Source organism: Adiantum capillus-veneris, chromosome 12, assembly GCF_014529385.1.
Source record: "Adiantum capillus-veneris isolate H3 chromosome 12, ASM1452938v2, whole genome shotgun sequence".
Lineage (NCBI taxonomy): Eukaryota > Viridiplantae > Streptophyta > Polypodiopsida > Polypodiales > Pteridaceae > Adiantum > Adiantum capillus-veneris.
Genome location: NC_140942.1, coordinates 90,695,044 through 90,722,503, shown reverse-complemented (window position 1 = coordinate 90,722,503; position 27,460 = coordinate 90,695,044). Strand labels below are relative to the sequence as shown.

General features: G+C 45.4%; 1 pseudogene across 1 annotated transcript; it reads right to left on the bottom strand.

Annotated features, from left to right (window-relative positions):
• Positions 1–1,770: 1,770 nt before the first annotated feature.
• Positions 1,771–27,012, bottom strand: LOC147446117 (pentatricopeptide repeat-containing protein At2g13600 pseudogene; annotated as a pseudogene). The gene is made up of 2 exons (XR_015189856.1): positions 24,831–27,012; positions 1,771–1,983 (listed from the first exon to the last, which is right to left on the bottom strand). The product of XR_015189856.1 is annotated as a pentatricopeptide repeat-containing protein At2g13600 pseudogene (transcript).
• Positions 27,013–27,460: the final 448 nt, after the last annotated feature.

The window sequence follows — 27,460 nt, the reverse complement described above, 5'->3', positions numbered from 1 at the left end:
GAGCTTTGTGAGAAAGCAATGGGATCTTGTGAACTCAATTGAGGGTGATGTTACACATTGTACATGAAAGTGCCCTAAAAGCTGTGTATACTCTCACAACAACACTATTTTGTAAGCCACCTTCCTCCTTATAGGTTGCATATATGAGATTTTTCATGTCATGCCCCTTTCTTTTGACGTGGTCTATAACTCTGCAAAAATGAAATAGTTTCAAAATTCCTCACCGTTTTGCTACTATCTTGCTCAAATTACATATAGAAAATTTCAATGTTGAAGATGCAATTTAATCTGGTGCAAAGTGCAATTTAAAGTTTTTGACACATTTGGGGAAAAAAGAGTACAAAAAGACGGTGCAACTCAATTTTCTTTTTCTTTTGTTTATCTCCAAAACATAGTTTTTGCATACCTCTTATGGACTTGGATATAACCTTGGAATTTAACCAAAGGTTTTGACATGCTCCAAATGCATTGGTGACATTAATTTTTTCTTTTAATCTTCAGCCAAATGTGTTTTGTGGCTTTGACAAATGTTTGGTGCAGTTGAGAGACAAAGTCTTTGAGATTGTGGTTAGCCATAGAGTGGCTTGTGGATTGCTTTCTATAGGTACTATTGCACATAGGTTTTTACAAGGACACGTTAAACAAGTTTCCCATATTGGCAATACAAGGATTTCCTACATATTGATGAAATGTGAGATGTGCATGATCGTTTGATAGCTCTACGTCTATGCATATGTTAGCATTGAATTGACGCAATGACTTCTCCATTTTGATGTGGTTATTGGATATCTATGAAGTGTAATAAGCCAATAAAATTTAAGACACTTCGCTTGATGTACAAAAGGTTCTCAAAGGTATTATTAACATTCACTTAAGACGCACAAGCAACTTTATCCAAAAGCTAGCAAAAAGGAATCTCAAGTTTCCTAATGCTGATACTAACTCTCTTTCGCTACCCCCCCCCTCCAAAAAAAAGGTAAAACATTATGAAAGTGGGATCATGTCAATGCCTTCTCAAAAATGCAGACTTAAGTGCACTTAGAGAAGTATGCTTTTTTTTAAATAACATTCCCCAACCTCAAAATGGAAAACCACACAAAAAGTACCTCACGCCCAACACTCAAGCAAAAAGAAAGCTTGAGAATGGTACTAATAACATAGAAATAGAATCTTTGAGACCAATATCCAATATCTTATTCTTTCGAACGCTCTCCATGCCAACATCAAGCAAGAGTGACATGTTGCATTGCATATGCGTACCTAGGTAACACACTAAGGAGGTTTATCTAGGTACATATGTGCAATGCACTCTTCCTAAATGCCACCTTGATGTACACATAGCACTCATTTTGCACTCCCGTTTTGTACTTCCTCCGGGTGATAGGTTGTCGACCATCCCCAAAGGTATATTTGTATACAGTATACAGCTCCATTTACCCACCCCCAAAATGCACACACACCGAGAGGCCAAGGTTCAATCAGCTCACCATCAAGAAGGTCTAAAGACGTACTATGAGTGTACAAAAAGTATACAACATTGGTCGACTTTGGACCAAATCCAAGGGCCCACATTGTGGCGGCAATGAAATCCCACTGCATTGTACCAAAAGCCTTTTCAATGTCTACCTGCATTATGAGAGCATCCTGCTGTGTATACTTCGCATATTCCATTCCAATCAATACATTAACCACACACACATGTACCTAGATAAACCCACAAGAGCCTAGTTTCATTGCTAAAGGAAGACTCAACCATGATGAAGCCTGGCAATAAATAAAACAGTTAATAGGCATACTTCTTAAAACAAAAAGGCAGCTGGTGGGACATGCACATCACTAATGATGGAAAAATCCAACACCAAGTCACCTTGCCACATCGATGAACTTTCACAATATGAAATCCACATGTCCACTGATACAGCTGTAGCATGTACCCATGAATCTATGGCTAATGTTCGGAAAACAGCACGGCCCATTGAAAACCTGTGACAAGAAGATGACTAAAATTCATAAGAAAGTGATACCCCTGAAATAATAGAGAGAGGGTATTAAATAGGGGGGAAGAAAAGTCTTTTTTATTCCTGCTACCAATTGTCCTTATTCTACCCACCCGGAACCTGTAAAGTAAAGCTCTTTAATCCCCTACATTGTAGTCAAGCAAATGCACGCACTCGCGCGGTCCTAAAATCTTGCACACAGAAGGTCTGTTAGACTTACACCACTCTGCTGCTTCACAGGTCTAGGGCATACTTGTACGGCTAGTATGTCTCCGGGTTGGCCACCCATAGTCTAGGTTGTACCTGGTCCGACCGCCTGAGTTTGGGGCCAGCCACCCACTTTGTCCAGGCACCCTCCTATATTTCCATATATCATTTTCTTGTTGGGTTGTGGGGGATTTTCCGAAGTCACCCGGAGCTTGGCTTGGATGGTAGTGCAATTGCTCGTCTATACTCTTGATCATTTGGATTGCTACCTTCACAGTTGCTTACACTCACTTCGGTAACCTTACAGCAGACTCATCCCCTAACCTGTGCAGCAGGTCACTCCCAGCTCATTCACATTGAGAGCCACACTAAGCTGCGGTTTGGTGGCAATGCTGGCATGGATTCAGTTTTGGTTGACACCGGAGGATTGGAGGCAGGAGATACAGGGAAGAAGGCACAGACAGATTGGTCTGGCCACTCCTCTTCTCAAAGGATCTTCACAGCGCAGACTGCTCACTCTGGCTTCCCTTCTTCATATAGGATGATTACAGTGCAAACAGCTTGGTCCGACCACACCTCTTCTCGAAGGCCCTTCACAGCGCAGACTGTTGAGTCTGGCTTTCCCCTCATCTTGGATTACCCTACCTACTGACAGGACACCATCTGGTGGTGGTCTGTGCGGTCTGTTGGTGACTGCTGCAGCTTACGGTAGCTTCTATAGTGCAGCCTGATTAGTCTCACTTTCCTTGATTTGGAGGACGTTTACGGCGCAGATTGCTACATCTGGCTTTCCTTGAGTTTTACACAGCTTAGCCACACTGGGTTACAGGTTCATGCATTGACAGGCTTCTGGTCATTATCACGAAGGTTGCTGGGCTTCCCCATTTTTTCCAGACGGTTTGACTACAGACACCACAAATCCTCTTGGGCAGGACACTTGCACTTCTTTCACGACAAGGAGTTGTTTTCACACTCAGTTCAGGACCTTCACGCAGTGCATTCACCTTGTATCGGCAGAGTATAGCAGTTTGCTGCACTGCCCGTGAATCTTCATCATTTGCCTCACATCTTCTGCTTCATGCGGTTTGTTCAGCATCAGGTGCTGAGAGGGGGTGTTAGACTTACACCACTCTATTGCTTCACAGGTCTAGGGCATGCATGTACGGCTAGTGTGCCTCTGGGCTGGCCACCCTTTGCATATGCATTTAGACTGCACTGTCCGGCCGCCCACCTTTGTCCGGGTGCCCATCTTATATCTCATATTTCATTTATTTCTTGTTGGATCGTGGGGGATTTTTCCAGGCCTTGCCCTACCTCCCCTTGGCCACCTATTTATGAAGCCAAGGGGGTACCCACTTCCACACTATCTGGTCATTGTGTTTTGGCGTTTGTGTTCTCTCTCTCTCTCTCTCTCTCTCTCTCTCTCTCTCTCTCTCTCTCTCTGCGCACGCACACTCTCACAGTCTGTCCCAGTTTCTCCGAGGGACAAGTGCTAGGGAGTGAGGGCTGTTTTGTGGCCGTGCCCGGCCAGTGTGAGGTAGTCTCTCATGTCTGGTCGTGTCTAGCCATGTTTAGCTCGGGTTTTGGCTTGGTTCCATGATCTCTTGTGTTCCTGCAAGCTAGGAATATTATTCCCCAGCCTAGTCATATTTTTCCCCCTAAGCCTATGGGCATCCGTAGCCCTCTCCTATTTTCCCCTCTTCCCAAGGTCGTGGGGCTGGAGGTGTGGGTCGGGCAAGCTGAGTATTGGCCTATATAGGCAGCTAGGGGGGGATCAACTCATGCAGTGTGCAGTTTAGCCCCAGTCAAGGGCACCTTCTCTTGGGTGCCCCAAGGGGGCAGCTTCTGATGCCTGTACTAGAGGGCCGGAGGGGATGGAAGCCTGCCATCAGCCTGCAGAGGAGGGTCAGCCCAGCGTTTTTCGTGGGCAGCAGGAGCAGTGCTCAGAGTTCATCTCTACGTGCAATACCACCTCAGGGCAGTCTTTCATAGCCCTTGTGACCATGCAGTGGCAAGTTTCCTCGACCGAGATCTAGATCCACATCTAGATCTAGCCAGGAGTAGATGCAACAGATCTATGCTCTCAGAGCATGTTGGAGGTAATGCACATGTCGAGGTCGTGTCAGTGGTCTCGAGTGCAGGAGCAGTTGGCAGTGTCAGTAGCAGTCGCAGTTGTGTGCACCTCAGGTCTATTCATTGGGCATGTCAGTTCTATGCCGGACCACCCTTGGTCACTTGTATGAGCAGATTGTTATTAGCATGGAGAGCCTTTCCCAAATCTCTCTCTCTCTCTCTCTCTCTCTCTCTCTCTCTCTCTCTCTCTCTCATTCTCGCATGTCCTGTCTCTTTCTACATCAATTATCTCTCTTCTCCACAGGTGTGCCTTCTTCATGTGTTTGGCATTGCAGGTGGAGTCGAGATACCCGCCGGATCACGAGCCAGTTCTTGTCTTCATTGCATATTCCGCTGTCACTTGTGACAAATACCTCTCTAGCAATAGAGAGGGGGCCCCTTGGAGGGAAGTTTGGGACCCCATCTGGTGTTGATCTTCTCTCTCTTCTCTCTCTCTCTCTCTCTCTCTCTCACACACACACACACACAATTTGCATTCTCTCTTGTTTTGGTCTATTGCACAATCTCTCATGAAGTAAAGGGGGGCTCTCTCTCCCCTGTAGTAAAAGGAACCTTGGGAACGAGCTGAGCACTCATCCTGAGCATTAACCATCATTCACTTCCGCTACACATTACATCACCTCCAAGGGCAAGAAAAAAGAAGAAGAACGAGAACTGGCATCAGCACCCGCACCACTCAGTACTCGTAGCATCAGGACCTGGCGTTTTTCAGCAGCACTCCATCGTAGCAGACCAGCGTTTTCAGCCATAGTCAGCAGCGTTTTTCAGCCCACAATCCCAAGCATTTTCAGCCATAAGGGTTTCATCCCTTCATCACCAGCTCATTACAGATTCCAGCCCTTCCGAGCATCAACGTTTTCAGCATTCAGCCTTAGCCTCGCAGTATCAAGTATCCAACGCAAGTACCCCTCAGCATCTCAGCAGTACCTAGCATCTCTAGCAAGTACCCCTCAGCATCTCAGAAGTACCAAGCAAGGTAGCTAGGTACGTAGTGCTCGGAACAAATACGATAAGTAAGGTACGTAGTACAAAATGGATTGAGTTTTTCGGTACGTATTCGTCCTTTTTAAAAGAAAGCCTAAAACTGAGAGTACTTCATAGCTTTACTTATGCATTCACCAAGACTTCAAATAAAAATTAGAGTCCACGACTCTAACCGAATAGTGAAAACACAAAGCTAATCAATGTCTATAGCCAAACAGTGTCGAATGTCTTATGTCGTTGGTCTCATAACACTAAGAGCATTAAAAAAAAGTACGTAATGATAATCCAAGACTGAAGTATGAAGTCCTGACTCTAATAAATTCTACAAACCTCACAATGCACGATTTTTTCTCTTTGAAAACAAGCAATATACGGATCCCTATCCATACGTACGGATCTGTATTGTACGGCTGTATTGTACGGACCTATCCGGATGCAACCTTGGTACCGAGCATCTACACCAAGTACCCATCAGCATCTCAGCATGTAGGATCATTGTAACAGCATTGTGCAAGTAAATAAAGAAAGTACTTGCTCTGTTAACAGAGCAAGGGTGCCCTTGAGGGTGGTTGAGACCCGGCATGCAGTGTCGTCTCTCCTCTCTCTCTCTCTCTGCCTCTCTCGTTCATTGTCTTCAGTTCACTTTCTCTTTTCAAGTGAAGTAGAGTAACCTTATGTTTGTGCCTGTGCAGAGTACTAGATCCGAGCAGAATCCTTAAAACCTAGCATTGGTATCAGAGCTCTGTGCGTGCTTCGGCTTCGCGAACTAAACTAAGAACCCAAGCAGAACCAAGAACCCAAAGAACCTCTCTCAGTTTTTTTTTCTCAAAGAAGCTTCGCGCCCGTGCCCCGGACTTATTAGCCACTCCCACCCTTAGCCCATGGCGCATCAGGCGCGCTCCCTTCTTCGTCACTATGTCTTTGGACAAAAATCGACATCGGATACGCAAAAATCCAAATCTTGAATACCAAGATTTGCTTTCCTTGTATGCGGATATGGCAGGAGTTGGTGCAACGATCCCTAACCCTCTTCTGCATTCGCGTTCGCATGTGGCGTGCATCCACTTCCGTCGACAAGTAACCCTTGGAAATACCTCTAAGCACCTTACCTTTCATCTTCACCCGCAACGTTTTCACGACAAGGCTATTCGAGTGGTAGTACTTGCTCAAGGCAAAGTCAACGTCAAGGCTGGTATTCCGCGATAGTAGTAAGGCTACCTAGTAACATGTATGGTCGGTGTTTACATCGCAGTAGTACCTACATCTGCAGTATCCACAAGTTTCAAGGAGTTTTCATATGGTGGGGTCAGTTTATGGCTACTCGACCCAGTATGGATTTTCTTTATAAAGGACCTAGGGGGTCACCTCCTAGGGCAAGAGTCCCAAGCGTTTTCAGCCATAAGGGTTTCAGCCCTGCATTGCCATTCCAGCCCTTCCAAGCATCAGCATTTTCAGCATTCAGCCTTAGCCTCGCAATATCAAGTATCCACCGCAAGTACCCCTCAGTATCTCAGCAGTACCCAGCACCTCTAGCAAGTACCCCTCTAACATCTCAGCAATACCAAGCATCTACACCAAGTACCCATCAACATCTCAGCATCTAGGATCATTGTGACAGCATTGTGCAAGTAAATAAAGAAAGTACTTGCTCTAGTAATAGAGCAAGGGGGGCCTTGAGGGTGGTTGGGACCCGACATGCAATGTCGTTCAGATGCTCTGCAGAGTGAGGCCCTAGGGGCTCTTTTATTCTTACAAGGGATGCCCAAAAGAAGAGCCCCAAAAGCAAGCAGGTTCAAAAGCACTAAACCCAAAAGCAACTGATCCCAAAAGCTCACGTAAAAACTGCCACGTCGGCAAACCAACGAAAATTGCAAAAATCTGTACAGCCTGCCACGTCAGCATGTCAGTGCGACTTACAAAAATCTCTCCCAGAGTCCAGGCTTTTGGTCTTTAGGGTTTTAGGCCCCACGGCCGGTGCTTAAACGTTCTTCAAGTTGGTCGGTTCAGTTTCTCTTGTCCACTCGGCCATTCTCTTCCAATTGGTCATGCTACGTCATCACTTTGTGACATGTGAGTGGCAAAGAGGGGCAAGCAATGCTCCCTATAACTAATTTGGACCCTTAATTGGATTTCAAGTAACTAGTGTTTGAAACCATGGGTCGGAGTTCAAGGCATATACATCTGGCAGGGAACCAATCAGACATATCTAAAACACTATGAATGTGTCCACCAATCCATTGTTGTTGGCCGGATTATAGACAGGATGTGTTCCAAATTTCATTATCCTTGAATATTTTGGACATGATGTGTTCACAGTTCGCAAATGGGGGTTCTTAGATGTACTGTGGTCTATAATTCAAAATTTTTTGAAAGGCAACCAATGCTTAAGATGGCATTCCTCAAAGGTACAAAGTTGAGGGTAGCAAATCCGAGGTGTATCCACCATAACCGGTGTTGCTGGGGTGTCCATGGTAGCTTCTTTATCGACTTGATCTCACCATTTATGTCCACTATGAGCTACAGAGAGGGTGTTAAGTGTTATGGAATCTCAAGTGAGCTGCCCAATGTAATCCCATTATTTATTTTGGCTTTTAGGTATTTATTTTACTTATTTGTCAAAGTCTGGGTAGGGCAATTTACTAAGATGGGTATATATGAAACCCATTGCCCCCAATGTATTAATCATCAATTATTCATTGCCAAGATTGATTGGTTTAGGAGACTCTCATGCTTACTCTCCTTGGTCTCTACGCTTCCGCATCGTCAACTTTGACAATCTGAGCATTACCTTAAGGAAAGATGCCGCCTTTCCTACCCAGAAGATTTTGAGAAGGGGACCCCAGAGAAACTGGTGTCAAACTATTGTATGTAGGCAACAGCTCAAGAGGCATCTGTAACAGACTTGGACACTCCAACTCGAGAATCTACCGCGACAGGACAAATAACCACTTCAAAACAGTTCACAGTTCACAATTGATTCGACACTGACCCGGCGGAGTTCCGTGTCTAGAGATATTGGCCCCAAAGACTGACGCCCCTTCAGTATTTCTTTTTATATTAATCTGTGTTCAAAGTACAAGAGTGTGGACAGGCGCTCACACTCACTCTGCGTCCAGATGCTCTGAGTTGTGAGACCTTGCCCACGAATTTAAAGAGTACAAGGGATGCCAAAGACAGAGCCCCAAAAGCTTCTCATAAAAAACTGCCCTCTCCCTCCCAACAATTGCGTAAAAAAGCAATCCCAAAAGCTTCCAAAAGCTGAGCGCTGCCGCAAATCTGTTGCCACGTCATCAGCTGTCTGTGAAGTGCGCTGACACGTGTCACTACTGCAGCCACTTCATCGCTCTGCCGAATCTGCCACGCCAGCATTTGGCCAAGGGAGGGTGTCTGTGAGCGAACATTGAGCAGCCACGTCATCATTTTGTGACATACCCCCCTCTTGAAAGCATTGTAATCGCCCTCGATTACGCCTGCAAAACAGACAGAAGCCATAAACTGTCTTAGCAGACGCTGACTATTGGTACCTACGCACCAGGAACACACGTCTAACACATGTACCAATCGACAGTCACATCACACGACATCATAGGACATCACTTGACATCACAAGACATCACATGACAAATCACATTCAACATTCATTCGGATCTTAGACCATGATTTATCAGCAATGCAGTTAGCAATCGCATCTAGATCCACTCAGGACCTCATAGATGCCTGATTGACTAACCCCTATTGCAACCATGTCTATTCGAGATCAATTAGACCAAAATGCTGCAGTCATTTCATCTATCAGTTCCTACACTTAAAAACAAGTCAAGAACAAATTAGTTTCATATTCAGGAATTCCATTTCATAAAGTCATACAACAGAATACTGTCAGCTCTCAGTATCCCTGAAGCTCAAAGAGACATCAGTGAATTCTAGTATTCAAAAATCAAGGCATCTGTTGACAAAGGAGCGGAGTAACACCCCTCTTGTGCATCCCACTACACCATATCTGCGGCCAAGCTGAATTCTGGGTTCCATTTGGAATAGACTATGCTAAACCAAAAGCTTCAAGGTAAAGGTTCACAATCTAAGGAGTATCTGCTCGGTCCTCCTCCTCCATCCACTTCGCATCCAGTGCAGAATAGTTCTTGAATTTAACCAAGAACCGCCTTCTTACTTTACCCTTATTCTTTGTGTCCTTATGTGCCAAAATCTCTTCAGGAACAAGGATCTCCTCGTTTTCTTCCACTTCAGGTTGCTCATCAGGCTCCCCATCTTCGGGCACATCACCTTTGAAAGGTTTCAAGAGACTCATATGAAATGCATTGTGAATCCTCCAAGTGTTGGGCAGTTTCAGTCGGAAGGAGACATCGTTGATCTTTTCACAGATCTGGAAAGGTCCGTAGTATCGTGTCACGTGACACATCCAATCCTATGTGTCCGTGGACAAGCTACAGCACGACAAGGGTTCAATCAGTCCAACCAGTCTAGATTTAGAGGTGATCTGGCACTTTTGTGAGTCTATTCGTAGACCGTGCATGCCCAGACACTTAGTGTAGATGCATATCCTCTAGTTGCACACAGCATGATCATAAGCATTCCCATCAAAATCCATCAGAATCCTTCACGGAAATTTTCCAGTGCATTTAGCCTATTTTTCCTATTATTGACATTTTTCACTTATTATTTTCAAGTGTCTTTTGTTGGAAAGTAGGTAGGGCAAATTGAGTAAGTTTGTATATATGCAAACCTAGACTAGCACTAATTGGCAGAAGAGGCAGCAGGAGCACCAGTGCTCAACAGGCCTTCTCAGCAAGAACCTCCCTTGGTGGTGTTTTCTCCTCCAAGCAGACTCACCTAGCCCTAGCGTTTTTCATCCAGACTAGCCTGGCGTTTTTCCTCATCAAATCAGCCTCGGCTACCACAAGACAACAAGAGCCTTAGCGTTTTTGCAATAGAACAGCAGATCAGCCTAGCGTTTTGCGTAGCAAGACAACCGGCGACAGATTTGCAAATTTTCAGCCCTAGCGTTTTTGCATCCCCTTCACACCCTAACGTTTTGCAGATTCACCGCGACGGAAACTCAAGAACCATCAGCGTCTTCAGTTTTCATCCCTTAGACACCGTAGATCAAGTCCCGAACCTCGTAGATCTCACCTTCCTGCGGCAGTTCCTCGCCGCACGGTCAGTTTCCACAAGGTTTACAGTTTCAGCCCGGAAAACGCAGATTTCAGCATCTGCGTTTTCAGCGCGTCGTCGTTGTCGCATCGTCGCCATTGACATCGTCACCGACATAGAGTCAGAATTCAGCAGATAAAGATTTGCAGATTTCAGCCCTTAGCATTTTCAGATTTCAGCCCGTCTCGTCGTCCTCAGAGTCGTCGACATCGTCGGTAAGTCCAAGCATTGTAGAGATTTGTGCAATCATAAGTAGACCGCTCTCGCCATAGAGAGTGGGGCCTTCGGAGGAGGGTTTGACAACATTCCGGTGTCGTATTCTCTTCTCTCTTTATCTCTCAGTCTCATACACTTTCATTCACAATGTCCCTTCACTTGTTTGTGATCATTGCACTCTCTCATTAAGAACGCAAGGCTCTTCCTTCCATAAGAACAAAAAGGAACCTTGAGCACAGTTCGAAGCACTCATCTTGAGCAAAGTTCAAACATTCATTCCGCTACACCTAACATTGGTATCAGAGCTTTGGCAGTGTTTTGTATCACTCAAGGAAAGAACCACAAGAATCACAAGAATTTTTTTTGCTTGTTGCGGTCACACGAACCCAAGTTCGCTTGGGCGTGTCAATTCCTAATCATGTTTTTGAAGAGTGACAGGAATCCCAAGAAAGAAGGTCTTGTCCATCCTCCCCTTGTGCCTCTTTTCACTCATTGAGAGCGGACCGTGCACTTAACGGCCGGCCAATCGACGTGAGGTGGGAATAAGCAACCTTGGTGTGAGCGCAAGGCCGCCAAGGGGTGCGCCCACGGAAAAGAGCAGAACTCGGGTGAAGAGAAGATCCTTCTGTAACACAGATTGCAAGCGAAAGAAGAACCACAAGAACCCCAAGACCCTCAAGAACCTCAAGACCCACAAGAACCTCAAGAACTCAAGAACCCAAGAACCAAGACCCCCAAGAACCCACGTTCCTCGTGAACTTAAGAACCCAAGACCACAAGAATCCACACGAACCCACGACTTCAGTAGATGGTCATCACTCGAACCGGAATGGATACTTCGCTTAGAGGTGATGAGCATGAGAGAGGCGAAGAAGAATTTTCCCCACCAGGAGGTTTTTTCGACCCTTCCCCTTCCCCGTCTACAACAAGGATTGCACTAACTCCTATGGAGGCTTTGGACCAGATGTTTATGGAAAGGAAGTTAGAACGCGAAGCAAGACAAGCAGAAAGAATGGCAGAATTTGATCATGAATGCAAAGAAAGAAAAGCAGAAATGGATCGCAGACACGCAGAAAGAAAAGCAGAAAGAGAAGTAGAAAGAAAGGCAGCCATAGAGCGTGAGCATGAGCAAGCGCGACACATGCAAGAGTTGTTGCGACTCTTTTCTCAAGTGCAAGCACAGATGCAAGAGATTCAGGAGAAGGAGACTCTCTCAGTCTCTTCTTCTCCAAAGCATGACACACAGGATTTGCATGATGATAATAATGAGCTTGATGATTTGGATGACACTGACAAGCATCATGATTTGCATGATGATCAAGATGTGATTTCTCACAAGCATGATGATTTGCATGATCAAAATGTGATTTCTCACAAGCATGATGAGTTGCATGAAGATGATGTGTTAGTTGATACTTTCTCTAGTGAAGCTAATCTCATTGCAGATTCGATCAGTCACGAAGAACCGATCTTGGCTCTTGAGCCTAGGTCCAAAGAACCCCTTCAGGAAGAACCGATCTTGGCTCTCGAGCCTAGGTTCAAAGAACCCCTTCAGGAAGACCAGATCTTGGCTCTCGAACCTAGGTCCAAAGAACCCTTACAGGAAGTACTATGTGTTCGAATGATTTGTCAGCACACATTGTACGAGTGTTTCATTCGTGATCGTTTCTTGTATTTTCATGAACGTCTTTATGTGATCCCTTTTCCTAGGCATGACATATTGTACGTTGAGCACGTTTCACTCATGAATAAGCACGAATGTATGCGGATAGTTCATGAAAAGCTGAAAAGTATGCATTCAAGGACGTCACATTCTATCTCCCTTCCTTGGCATGACACATTCGTAGAACGAGCACATGAAAGTATGAGCACCAAGCATGGGCATTTCCGTTGTGAATTGCCACAGTTGATTGCTTTCGATCATAAGAGAAGATTAGATCTCATTGTTTGCGTATGTGTGGTGAACGGTTTGGCACTCCGTCTCTTGGTTCATCTACATCGCATGCACAGTCTATTAGGACGACAAGAATTTTCCACTCACTTTACATGGAATCGGTATGTTCATGGTTTTGTGTTGGAAATGGTTTCGGGAATTTTCAGCCATGGAGATTCTTGAAGAAGAAAGAAGCATGACTATCGATGAAGTTGAAGCATCGAAGGAGCCACAAAAGACTTTGGGTCGCTTTCGGCGCGGCCCAAAGAAGAAGGCATTGCAGACCTTTATGAAGTTCAAGTATCGCACGACCCACACATCAGAGTGGTCCGGCGAAGAGTCCCTTCCAGGATTCCGGATGCTATTGGCGATCTCCCTCAACGCCATACACTTAGGTACCAGTACCTCGCTTTGAAAAGGAGGGATGTCACGTGACACATCCAACCCTATGTGTCCGTGGACAAGCTACAGCACGACAAGGGTTCAGTCAGTCCAGTCAGTCTAGATTTAGAGGTGATCTGGCACTTTTGTGAGTCTATTCGTAGACCGTGCATGCCCAGACACTTAGTGTAGATGCATATCCTCTGGTTGCACACAGCATGATCATAAGCATTCCCATTAGAATCCTTCACGGGAATTTTCCAATGCATTTAGCCTATTTTTCCTATTTTTGACATTTTTCACTTATTATTTTTTAAGTGACTTTTGTTGGAAAGTAGGTAGGGCAAATTGAGTAAGTTTGTATATAAGCAAACCTAGACTAGCACTAATTGGCAGAAGAGGCAGCAGGAGCACCAGTGCTCAATAGGCAACTTCTCAGCAAGAACCTCCCTTGGTGGCGTTTTCTCCTCCAAGCAGACTTCCCTAGCCCTAGCGTTTTTCATCAAGACTAGCCTGGCGTTTTTGCTCAGCAGATCAGCCTCGGCTACCACAAGACAACAAGAGCCTTAGTGTTTTTGCACTAGAACAGCAGATCAGCCTAGCGTTTTGCGTAGCAAGACAACCGGCGACAGATTTGCAGATTTTCAGCCCTAGCGTTTTTGCATCCGCTTCACACCCTAGCGTTTTGTAGATTCACCGCGACAGAAACTGAAGAACCATCAGCGTTTTCAGTTTTCAGCCCTTAGAAACCGCAGATCAAGTCCCGAACCTCGTAGATCTCACCTTCCCGCAACAGTTCCTCGCCGCACGATCAGTTTCTGCAAGGTTTACAGTTTCAGCCCAGAAAACGCAGATTTCAGCATCTGCGTTTTCAGTGCGTCGTCGTCGCGTCGTCGCCATCGACATCGTCACCGACATAGAGTCAGAATTCAGCAGATAAAGATTTGCAGATTTCAGCCCTTGGTATTTTCAGATTTCAGCCCATCTCGTCGTCGTCGACATCGTCGGCAAGTCCAAGCATTGTGGAGATTTGTGCAATCATAAGTAGACCGCTCTCACCATAGAGTGTGGGGCCTTCGGAGGAGGGTTTGACAACATTCCGGTGTCGTATTCTCTTCTCTCTCTATCTCTCAGTCTCATACACTTTCATTCACAGTGTCCCTTTACTTGTTTGTGATCATTGCACTCTCTCATTAAGAACGGAAGGCTCTCCCTTCCATAAGAACAAAAAGGAACCTTGAGCACAGTTCGGAGCACTCATCTTGAGCAAAGTTCAAGCATTCATTCCGTTGCACCTTACATATCGCATACTAAGCTTTGGAAAAAGCCTCTCCTTTCCCTTTTTCTTTCTAGGGCGTGCCTTCTCAAAACGTAAGAGCACCCAATCATCCTCCTTCAATTTCCAATCGCGAGATGGCGATCCGCTTCCTTTTTCTGTCTTTCCTGAGATTTCTGCAAAGCCTCGTGAACCGTGGCAAAAGCCGTATCTAAGTCGCACGTATACTCATAAGCTTCAAAAATCTTATCTTTTGTGCTTAGGAAGGTTGGAACCTTCGCAGCACCTTCAACAATCTCAAATGGCGCCTTCCCCGTCGAAGAGTGTATCGTGTTGTTGTAGGCAAATTCCACCAAAGATAGATACTTTTCCCATTGAGTCTTTTGATCCGAGATATAAGATTTCAACAAATCTAAAACCACTAAATTGGCAATCTCAGATTGCCCTTCAATCTGTAGGTGGAAAGATGACGAGAATTACAACCGCGTGCCAATGTTCTCCCAAATTGCCTTCCAAAACAAACTCGTAAATCTAGGGTCCCTGTCGAAGACAATCGTCTCAGGCATGCCATGTAATCTGAAAATCTGGCCCACAAACAGTCTCGCTAAGTGATCCGGCTTGACTGTTTTCTTCACTTAAATGAAATGAGCCTGCTTGCTAAATCTGTCGATAACAGTCCAGATACCATCGTGACCACTCTGTGTTCTCGGGAGATCAAAAATGAAATCCATTGCAATACTTTCCCAAGGGCCGGTGGGTATGGGTAAAGGCGGTAACAATCCCTGTGCTTTATGCTTGTCAAACTTGACCTTCTGGCATACCAAGCAACTGCGCACAAACTCGTCCACATCCTTCTTGAGTCTCGGCCAAAAGAAGTATCTCTCTACCCCTTTCATGGTGGTAGCAATGCCGCAGTGACCCGTAAACGGTGGACAGTGGCATTCAGTCATAACCTTTTCTCTCAACGGCTGTGTAACGCACAACATGGTTTTCCTCATCAAGTAGCCATCCCGAATGGAATATCCCGCTACTGTCTCCCCATCCCGTATCCGTGTGAAAACGTCTACAAAATCCGGATCTGTGGCATACTGGTCGACCATATCCTCGAAGCTCCTATGATGTATCACGGAAATAGCCAGAACAAACAGCTTCCGAGACAAAGCATCTGCCACCAAATTCTTATGTCCCTATACATGGACAATATACCTAGATGAATCCAGGGTAAGCCCAGATTCATCTTGAAGTGAAACTATGACAAGATGTTCGCCCACCGCATCTACTTTTCCAATAGCTGCTTCTGTGACAAGAAGTAGCGTAAACTCTGATGGTCTGTAAAGGCAGTAAAATCGGCTCCGAGTAGGTAATGCCGCCACTGAGTAAGAGCATGGATAACCGCCAAAAGCTCTTTCTCATAAATTTGTGTTGTCAATTCCGGCCTTGAGAACAATCGGCTCTTATAAGCAATGCCATGGCCTTCTTGCATTAAGACCGCACCCAGACTACGACCACAAGCATCACAATATACTTCAAATGACTTCTGCAAGTCCAGTAAAGTCAAAACTGGTCAGGTAGTCAATTTCTCTTTCAAAGTCTGAAAGGCAGTCACCTCTGTGGGTCACCACGAGAAAGGGACTCCTTTCTGCATTAAGATATGCAAAGGGGAAGCAACCTCCACAAACTTTCAAATGAACCGCTTGTAGTACGAACACAATCCCAAGAAGCTTCTAACTTCATGGACATTCTTCAAATCGGGCCAATCACGGATAGTCTCTATCTTGGCCGGATCCATCTTCACTTCTCCTGCTGAGACAATGTGTCCCAAAAAGTGCATCTCTGGTAGGAAAAATTCACTTTTCTTTGCATTAATCACTAACTTGTGATCTCGTAATGCCTGAAAGACCTAAAGCAGGTGATCTCTATGTTCCGCGTCATTCTTAATGAAAACAATGATATCGTCAAAGAAAGTGCCAACAAATAGCATGTACTCTCGAAAAATCTTGTCCATCATCTGGTTAAATGTCGCAGGAGCATTGGTTAGGCCAAAAGGCATCACCAAAAACTCAAATAACCCAAAAGTCGTCCGAAAGTCTGTCTTGTAGACGTCTCCCGATGCGATTTGGATCTGATGATATCCACTCTTCAAATCAATCCTGCTAAAGCACAAGGATCCCTAAAATCTGTCGAGTATATCATCGATCCTAGGAATCGGAAATCTGTTCTTGATGGTGATTTTGTTGAAAGCTCTATAATTGATGCACATTCTCCAAGATCCGCCTTTCTTCAAAACCAACAACACTGGAGAGCAATACGGTGAAGTACTAGGCTGGACAAGACCCTTTTCCAAGAGGTCTTTCACTTGGTTCATAATCTCTTTGTTTTGGGCTCGGCTCACACGGTAAGGTGGTCGGTTCGGTGGTGTGCTTCCAGGTATTAGATCAATGGTATGATCTTCAGGACGAGCGGGTGGTAACTCGCCTAGCAGGCCCTCTGAGAAGCAATCGGCATGAGAGTGGAGAAAATCTTGGCATTCTTTATCAAGTTCAGACATATTTGTCCTATCCTCATCACTCAACTCTTTCAAAAAGATCGAGTAAACAAACAGACTGGATTTCATTAACTTTGAAATGGCCAAAGCCAATACAATAGGGACAGACTCGCCCGTAAGTTTAATGTCAAGTACAATGGTTCTGCCCTTCTCTGTTGTCAATGTCGCTTTCCTCGCCCGATAGTCGACCACAGCGTTGTTCTTGTGGTACCAGGGAATTCCCAAGAGGACATCATGTAAGGTGCAACGGAATGAATGTTGAACTTTGCTCAAGATGAGTGCTCCGAAATGTGCTCAAGGTTCCTTTTACTTACGAAAGGGAGAGCCTTCCGTTCCTTTAGTAAGAGAGTGCAATGCACACAACACATTGTGCGTGAAGGTGCATGAGATTGAGAGATAGAGAGAGGAGAATACGACACCAGAGACGTTGTAAAACCCTCCTCCAAGGGCCCCACTCTCGATGGCGAGAGTGATCTACTATTGATTGCACAATCTGGTACAAGATGCTGATGCAAATCTAATGGGCCATGTCGATGCCGACGGTGTGGACTACGAGGACGAGACTATGGCTAGAAACTGAATGCTTCAATCCGGTAACTGTGACACCAAATAGGTGGATGGTCTGCTAACTTGATGGCTGAAAATTCCTGAAACCACTTCCAACACAAAAACATGAACATACCTATTCCATGTAAAGTGACTGGAAAATTTCTTTTCCTAAAAGACTATGCATGCAATGTAGATGAACAAATAGACAGACTGCCAAACCATTCACCACACACACGCAAACAATGAGATCGAATAGTGTCTTTCTGATCTAAATCAATCAACTGTGGCAAAACACAATGGAAATGCCTATGCTTGATGCTCAATCTTTCTTGTGCTCTTTCTACGAATGTGTCATACCAAGGAAGAGACATGGAATGTGACTTCCTTGAATGCATACTTTTCAGCCTTTATGAACAATCCGCATACATCCGTGTTCATTCATGAGTGAAATGTGCGCAACGTACAATATGTCATGCTTAGGAAAAGGGATCACATAAAGACACTGACTAAAATACAGGAAACGATCACGAATGAAACACTCCATCAATGCGTGCTGACTAATCATGAGAACACATAGTACTTCCTGTGAGGGTTCTTTGGACCTAGGCCCGAGAGCCAAGATCGGTTCTTCCTGAGGGGGTTCTTTCTGAGGGGGTTCTTTGGACCTCGACTCGAGAGCCAAGATCGAGTCTTCGTGATTGATAGAATCTGCAACGAGGTTAGCTTCGCTAGAAAAAGCATCAACTAAACCATCATCCTTGGGAACAATCACGCCTTGATCATACAAATCATCATGCTTGGGAGAAATCACATCGTGATCATCATGCAAATCATCATGCTTGTGAGAAATCACATCTTGATCATGCAAATCATCATGCTTGTCATTGTCATTCAATTCATCATGCTTATCATCATTCAAATCCTGTGTGTCATGCTTTGGAGAAGAAGAGACGGAGAGAGTGTAACAAACTGCCGACGTGTCAAAGCCTAAAGAATGGAGTCAACTTACAGACGCCGGCCGAGGGGCCTAAACCCTAAGAAGAACAAGTAACAGAAGAAGAAGTCCTATCAACTTATGGGGACCCCGTTCGATGGGACCCCAATGACATAAAGGGATTAAAATAAAGCAGGAACTGGACACATGCCAAAACTGCTGACGTGGCAGATTTCCAAAATTGCACTGGCATGATGACGTGGTAGCCTGTACGGATTTCCGTGACTTACGCCGACAGCTTTTTGGCATTGCTTTTGCACCAGATGCTTTTGAATTAAAAGGCTTTTCATGAAAAACTGCTTTTCAGGCCAAGGGCCTTTAAATATGAAGTTAGGGCTCATTCTCTGGCATGCTTCCTAGAGAAGGTGCAGAGTCTGGAGTACCGGCTTGTACTATATTGATGCAATATAAAGAAATATTGAAAAAGGCGCCAAGGTTTGGGGCCAATGCTCACTGGGGTGGAATTTAGCCACTCCGTGTCGAGTGTCGTCTCTCTCTATTTCAGTTCAGTTGTTATTTGAAGTGCTGAAAGTCTGTTCAGTCTGTTCTTTTCTATTAGCACGTGGTGCCCATCATGTGACAGAGTCTCCTTCTCCTGATTCTGTTCAAACGGCGCTTGCACAATTGAAAAGAGTCGCAAAAACTCTTTCATGTATTGGTCGCTCTCGTTTTTTCGTGCTTTATTCTCGCGATCGAATTCTGCTCGTCTTTCTTTGGCTTCCAAGCGTGCTTGCATTCTATGGCTGCCCTTCTTTCTTCGTAAGCCTTTCTTTCTACTTTTCTTTCTTCGCGTTCTAACTTCCTTTCCATAAACAACTGCTCCAACTTCTCCATAGGAGTTAGTGCAGTCCTTGGCGTGGATGGGGAAGGGGGAGGGTCGGAAAAACCTCCTAGTGGGGAAAATTCTTCTTCGCCTCTCTCATGCTCATCACCTCCAAGCGAAGTATCCATTCCGCTTTGAGTGATGACCATCCACCGAAGTCTTGGGTGCTTGTGGATTCTTGTGGTCTTGGGTTCTTAAGTTCAAGAGGAACTTGGGTTCTTGGGGTTCTTGGTTTCTTGAGGTTCTTGCGGGTCTTGACGTTCTTGAGGTTCTTCTTTAGTTTGCAATCTGTGTTGGAGAAGGATCTTCTCTTCACCCGAGTTCTGCTCTTTTCTTGCGAGCGCACCCCTTGGCAGCCTTGCACTCACACCAAGGTTGCTTTTTCCCACCTCACGTCGATTGGCCAGCCGCTAAGTGCACGGTCCGCTCTCAATGAGTGAAAAGAAGCACAAGGGGAGGTTGGACAAGCCCTTCTTTCTTGGGTTTCCTGTCACTCTTCAAAAACACGATTAGGAATCGACACGCCCAAGAGGTCTTGGGTTACGTGCGACAGCAACAAGCAAAAAAAATTGGGGTTCTTGTAGTTCTTTCCTTGAGTGATGCAGAACACTGCCAAAGCTCTGATACAGGTGCAGCGGAATGAATGTTGAACTTTGCTCAAGATGAGTGCTCCGAACTGTGCTCAAGGTTCCTTTTACTTACGGAAGGGAGAGCCTTCCGTTCCTTTAGTGAGAGAGTGCAATGGACACAAACAAAGTGAATAGACACTATGCGTGAAGGTGCATGAGACTGAGAGATAGAGAGAGAAGAGAATACGACACCAGAGACATTGTAAAACCCTCCTCCAAGGGCCCCACTCTCGATGGCGAGAGTGGTCTACTATTTATTGCACAATCTGGTACAAGATGCTGATGCAAATTTAATGGGCCATGTCGATGCCAACGGTGTGGACGACGAGGACAAGACTATGGCTGGAAACTGAATGCTTCGATCCGGTAATTGTGGCACCAAATAGGTGGATGGTCTGCTGACTTGATGGCTGAAAACACTGTTTTTATGGCTTGCAAAACGCTGAAATGCATGTGCAAAAACGCTGGCCCGCATTGCTGAAAAACGCTGCTGTTGTTGTACAAAAACGTTACTGGCTGGCTGATGCAAACGCTGAATAGGCTGTCCCTTTGCTGGCTGAATTACCCTGCTGGAATCGCCCAAGGATAGGGCTGATGTAGCTTGGAAAAAACGCTGATGAGGCTGGCTGAAAACGCTGCCAAGCTGAGGTAAAAACGCTGATCTTTCTGGGCTTCACAAGCGCTGAAGGCTGAGGTTTTCAAGGCTGAAAACGCTGAAGGGGCTGAGGTGAGAGAAAACGCCAGGCTGAGGGGTTGTTCTTGTCTTGCTTGAGAAGGTTCTCCAGAGGCCTGCTGCACTGAGTGCCTGATGCTCTCCTTCTTCTGTCAAAAAGTGCTAGCTCTGGTTTGCTTACATATTATCTTAGCAAAATTGCCCTACCTAGTTCCCAACAAAAGTCACTTAATAAATAAGTGAAAAATGTCAAAAAATAGGGAAAAATAGGTCTATGCACTGTAAAAATGCTCCCGATGGAAATCTGATGATCATGTTGTGTGCAACCGGAGGATATGCATCTAATCTAAGTGTCTGGACATGCACGGTCTGCGAACAGACTCACAAAAGTGCCAGATCACTTCCTATCCTAGACTGACTTGACTGAATTGAACCCTGGTCATGCTGTAGCTTGTCCACAGACACATAGGGTTGGATGTGTCACGTGACACATCACAACCTTCCAAAGGCATTATGTAAAAGTCCTCACGCCCCAAATACACCTGACAATGCAACCGAAGTTTGCCAATGACAGGTGTAATGGCTACATCCCTGCCAAGTGCCGCTAGAACTGCCTCCGCAAGTGGTCCCATCCGATCAGGAGTGAGCTCGAGCCGCGCCGCCAATTCGGGTGAGATGAAGTTGGCCTTGGCTCCTCCATCAAAAAAGATCAGGGCTTCTTGGTCTTTCAGCTCGGCAAAGTTCTGTATTCTCGTCCAACGTGCTCGGATCGGTACCCACGCAATCTGGAACCAGTCATGTTTTCATCTTGTCTTTTCTTCCACATTCCTTAGCTGCTCTCGAACTCTCAGGCCTCTTGTCGTCCTTGTCGTTCTGTTCTTTCTATGCCTTTTTAGGGCACTTCGCGGAGATATGTCCAGTTTCCCCGCATCCAAAGCACTTCCCTTCCCGATGTAGCGAGCTCTCTCCTGAGGAGTGAGCTTGGGTTGTGCATCCTTCTTTTCTGGGTTGCTCTTCCTCTTTCTATTTTCATTTGTCAAAGTCTGTTCGGCTCTTTGTGTCATGATCTCATCGGTGGGGTAGGTCAAGCTACCAGAGTGAATGGCAAAACCCCGTTTTGCATGACTCATCAACTCCTGAATGGAAGCTGACTTTTGTTCCAAGCAGTGATCTCGGATCTCTGTAGGAAGACCCAAGGTAAATCACTCAATCTGTTCCTTGAACGAGATTTTCTTAAATGAAGAGGCGGGTAGAAAAGGGCTCCAGAATCTCTCGCAATAAGCGTCCACTGTATTCTTCTTGGTCATCCGAAGATGGTTCCAAGCAGTTCGTATGTCGCGTTCATACTCTCGAGTCAGCCAAGAAGAAATCAAAAGCCTCTTGAATTTCAGCCATTTAACTAGCGCAGTCTTGTTTAATAGAAGCGTGGACCACCAAGTTCGAGCATTCTCCTTAAAATAAGAGGCAGCTCTCCGAATCTTAGAGTGCTCTGAGTAACGCCCTCCCGCGAAAGCGATGTCAAACTGTTGTACAAAAGACAAAGCCTTCGAAGCATCTCTATATCCAGAAAACGTGTCAAATTTAATTGACTGTCCACCTTCCTTAAACTCTCAGACTTTCTTGCTTTTGTCTTCCAGAAAGTCATACTGGTTAGCTTTGTAAAAATTCTTCTTCTTTGTATAAAAGTTGTTGTCATCCGAGTCCGAACTATCTGTAGACGAGTCCTCTGTAGAACTGTCAATCCCAGGGCGAGATTTAGACTTCTTTGCCTTTTTCTTGCTCTTTCCAAAGCGTTGCTTCTTGCTTCGCTTTTTGCCTTTTCTGTCTTCTTCGCTCGAGTCAGATGAGCTAGAAGAACTATCAGAAGAAGAAGAAGAAGAAGAAGAAGAACTGGGTACTCCTTCAAATCGAACACGCTTCTTCTGTTTCTTTGCCTTTTCAAATGTCGACTAACGACCCAAATAACCCGCGAAGTTAGTGCCTTTCTTCTACTTTTAGTCGTGCTTTTTAGCTTTGTTTTACGCGTCAAAAAGCTGAGCAATTCATGCATCAACCACCTCTTCTAATTCCTTCTTTGTATACTTCTTGGGAGTAGGAGGTTTCTTGAGAGCGGGTTTGCGGGATGGTTTTGTGGTTTTCTGCCGCTGCGTGTGCACCTCTTCAAAAGAAGTCTTGCTCATATATTTAGCCAATTTCGGGTCCTTGGCAAAATTAAGAATCATCTTTGTTGCATCGCCGATCAATTGTCAACACTCCATCTCTTGACGCTCCGCCTGAGTAGGCCGAGACGGGCCATACTCCTCGCGTGAATCTTCGTTGTGATCCCTTCCCGCATCTCCGAATGCAGAGCGAGTCGACTGATCTTTGCCCGAAGCCATAAGTGCCGCGGAAAAAATAGGGATCGGATTTCCCATAGAAGAGAAATCGGCCGTGCTCTGATACCACTATAACAGACTTGGACACTCCAAGTCAAGAATCTACCGCGACAACACAAGTAACCACTTCAAAACAGTGCATAGTTCACAATTGATTCGACACTGGCCTGGCGAAGTTCCGTGCCTAGAGATATTGGCCCCTTTCGGTATTTCTTTTTGTATTAATGTGTTCAAAGTACAAGAGTGCGAGCATGCGCTCACACTCCGACTCTGCGTCCAGATGCTCTGTGTTGTGAGTCCCTCCCCACGTATTTAAAGAGTACAAGGGATGCCAAAAGCAGAGCCCCAAAAGCTTCTCATAAAAAGCTGTCCATAAAAAACTGCCCTTAAAGCAACTTTCAATTTTTACCTCTCACAAGCCCTCTTATGGAGTTTAAAGCAAGGCTTAAAAAAGATTACGTAGCTTTCTCTCCCTCCCAACAATTGCGTAAACAAAAGCAATCCCAAAAGCTTCCAAAAGCTAAGCGCTACGGCAAATCTGTTGCCACGTCAATCAGTTGTCCGTGAAGTGCGCTGTCACGTGTCACTGTTGCAGCCACGTCATCGCTCTGCCGAATCTGCCACGGCAGCATTTGGCCAAGGGAGGGTGTCTGTGAGCGAGCACTGGGCAGCCACGTCATCATTTTGTGACAGCATCCTTAAAACCTAAAAAATTGTCGAACTGTATGGCTTGACCTCATCCATGAACTCTTTGGCCTTCTTTTTCTACTTTTCCAAACAATCAAACTAATAATAAGGTGGTTTTTCTTCTTACCATAGATGGTACACAAAGTGTAAGAATCACTGTCCAAACTGTCTTAAGAGGACAATGTGTCCTCCTTTGAACTGCTAGATTGTTTTTTGTGCTCTCTAGACTTCTTCTTTGATTTGCTTTACTGTGTCTTTCTCCGCTTCTTCCGCCTCTTCTCATCCTCGCTGGAATTAGAGGAAGAGGGACTATTTGAACTCTCTAAAGGCAAGACGAGAAAGAATTGGGGCCATCCTTGAAGCCAACATGCTTCTTGGATCCAGTAGCCGCCACGAAAGTCAATTTTCGGCCTAGGTAGCCGGGGTAGTCCTCTTACTTGCTTATGCCATTCCTTGATACGGATACTCACACGTCCGAAACAAGGAACGCAGAGTTGAAACGGGACGTTGCAATGGGAACGGGGAACGAAGACTGGAAAATGGCCATTCCCTATAACCATGATCCCAACACTTGCTTCTATTTCTCTTCTTCTGCACTCAGGCTTTTGGCCATTAATCAACTTGCTTCAACTTGCTGAATTTACTTGGGAATTCATTGAAAGTGACCTTAACCTCTTTTGTATTGTCTTTTGGCCTTTTACCAACCTGCTGAATTTATTCAGAAATTCATTGGAAGTGACCTTAAGATACATGTGCCAAGTGTCATAGTCGGACCTGCACCAAGTGTACTTGAATAAAAGGTTTTTTTCCCATTTTTCACGATTTCACTTTTCTAACTTTTGTCATCCCTCACCCATCTCATTCCCGACCCAATTCCTCGTTCCATATTTCTGAGGTGCAATCAATTTCATCGTAGGTTTGTACCTAGCTCTCCAATTAGCCATTGATAACTAGCTCTCCAATTAGAGGTTTGTATGTAGCCCTCCATTTGGCCATTGATGGACAAAGTTGTTTATCTTTGTAAGTCTACAACTAGTGGCTTGGCTCTTGCCCCTTGTTGCTTATGCAAACATGACATCAGTGTTGCAGCCTAGACAATGGCATGGGATGCTCTAATTCCCCCAGCCCCCTTCTCAGCTTAAACGCGATAGAAAGAAGCAAAGGAAGAAAAGATTGAAATATAAAGGACAACTCATGAACACCAACTTGAAAGATTGAAATATAAAAGACAATGCATGAGCATCAACTTGAAACTATACCTGCTTTCTTCGGACCATTGTGCAAATGCTCCTGATTAAGAAACTTGTGCCTGGATCGACAATTTGCATGGACCGCTTGGTCAAACCAAAATGAATCTCACTGCTTCTTGAATTTTTTATTTTCCATCATCTTCCTTACTGATTCTGCCTCCTCCCACATGCCTGCTTCACAATAAATGTTGGAAAGCTGTACATAGGGAGCTGCGTTATCTGGATCCAACTGCAACAATTTCTTTGCTACCCACCTTGCCCGCTTCACATCTGCGTGCTTTTTGCAGGCACCTAGCAATGTCAACCAGGGGAGGGAAGAAGTGCCAGGTGGCATGCTCCGTAGTAGTTCCTCTCCTTGATCCAATCTGCCCATTCTTCCCAGTAAATCAATCATACAGTTATAATGCTCCTCAACTGGCGAAATGCCATACTGGTTAACCATGGATGTAAACCAATAGCGAGCTTCATCAATGAGGCCAGCATGGCTACAAGCAGTCAAAATGCTGATCAGAGTAATCTCATTAGGAATCAAACCAGCACGTTGCATTCTCCTGGAAACCTGCAACACTTTGGTGGAGTGCCCATGCTGGGCATAAGCGGCAATCATGGCGCTCCATGACACTAGGTTTTTCTCAGGCATCTTATTGAATAAACTCTCTGCAACATCTATCTGGCCACACCTGGCATACAGATTAACAAGGGCAGTGTCGATAGCAACATCAGCTCCAAATGTATAATGAACAATGCGTGCATGCACTCGTTTCCCTTCACGCAAAGCTGCAAAACTGGCACAAGCATCTAAAATGCTGGCAAATGTGACCTCTGTTGGAAATAGGCCTTCCATTTGCATACCATGCAGGTATTGCAAGGCTTCCTTCCCTCGTTTGTTTTGTGCGCATGCTACAATCAAGGAATTCCATAAAATAGCATCCCGGACAGTCAAAACATCGAACAGACTGAGTGCCTCATCTAAACTGCCACATTTGGCATACAAATTGATGAGGGCTGTCCCAACAAGAGTATTGGATATGAATCCATGTCTGGAGATGTACGCATGCATCCACTTACCTTCCGCAAGAGAAAGCAACGTGGAGCAGGCTGTAAGAGCACTGACGATAGTAACTGCATCTGGTACAACAAATAATGCCAGCATGTCCTGAAATGTTTTGAGTGCAGCTTTATAAAGCCCATTATCAATGTAAGCACCCATCATGAGGTTCCACGTGAAAACATTTTTGTGTGGCATGTGAGCAAAAATGAGGCATGCGTCCTGCAAGGCACCACATTTGCCATACATTTGAAGGAGGTGGTTACCCAAATACCTATCTGTATCAAAACCAGCTTGGCGGATTTGTTGATGTAAAAGCTTCCCTTTAAACAGATCTTTTGCCTCGCCACACTTTCGCAAATGGGCTGCATACTGATCAGCAAGCTCGGTAGTAATGGGTTGCTTTTGGAAGATGGAGGGATCTGTGCTCTTGTTTTCCTTACTTGGGTTGCTGGCAATAAATGGTAATGCATTTTTTATTGTCTTTTGGCGTCTGCCTGGTGGGTTTCTGGCGTGCTTACTGCTTTTAACTACACCCAGATGCTTTGAGAGCACCTCGCGGGATGCAGCAGCCATTACACCCAGTCACAAACCCATGACAGAGAAAGCTGGCGGTTCCCGAAGTTGCCATAGCCACAATGGCGCATCACTGTGAAAATTGCATTCTTTAGTAGAGCATGGAACACTTGCCTGCTTAGTCTTCGAAGCAATTCTGGGCAGTACTATGGGGCCACAATTTTGAAAAATAAATTTATTGGAGAGAATCTCAACAGATTCTCTCTCTCTCTCTCTCTCTCTCTCTCTCTCTCTCTCTCTCTGCCCTAGCTTTAGCCCGCTTCTCTTCGCCCTGTGCCAACCATGTCCCCCCCTGGGCGAGGGCAGCCCTTGGGAGGGCGTGGGGCGTAGCCCTGCCCCCCTTGCCTCAGTTCGACAGCCTGCGACACACAGCTCTGTCGCATCTACAGGGCAGCGTTGTTTTGAAACTGACTATAGGGACGGTGCTATTTCGACCTCAGACAGCAGACGAAGTTTTGGTGTTTCGACGTTGCGCGCGGTCAACAGGGCCATGCCTGTGGTCAGCAAACGGCGCACCCCTTTCGTCCAGTGAGCAGAGTCGTCCCTCTCGACTTCAGTAAGCAGAGCTGGACATGAGTTAGCACTAAGGTCACTTTGAAAAGCCACAAGAGTAGGTTCTCACAGCAGGTTTTCACAATAGAGCTTAGCCACAGACTCAAAGGTTTTCGCACAGCAGATCGAAGATTCTTCAGTCATGACTTCTTTCAACACACCGATTTCCCGCACACGCAAGAGTTTTCTTGATGTGGCAGCTGCGCTTAGGAAGGATCTCATCGCTCGCCAAGACGCACGGATCACGATCCTAGAGGCTCAGATCCAAGAGCTTGTTTTGGAGAATGTTGAATTGAAAAAACGCTCGTGTAAGCTCGAGGATACAAAGGCAACGGAGAGTGAAACTTTGCTCGCAAAGAAACTCGAAGTTGAAGCTTCTCTCACCAAGACTGTCAATACAACTCAAAAAGAAGCCAATGAGGCAGTGCATAAGAAGATTGAGAGCGAAATACAAGCAGCCTTA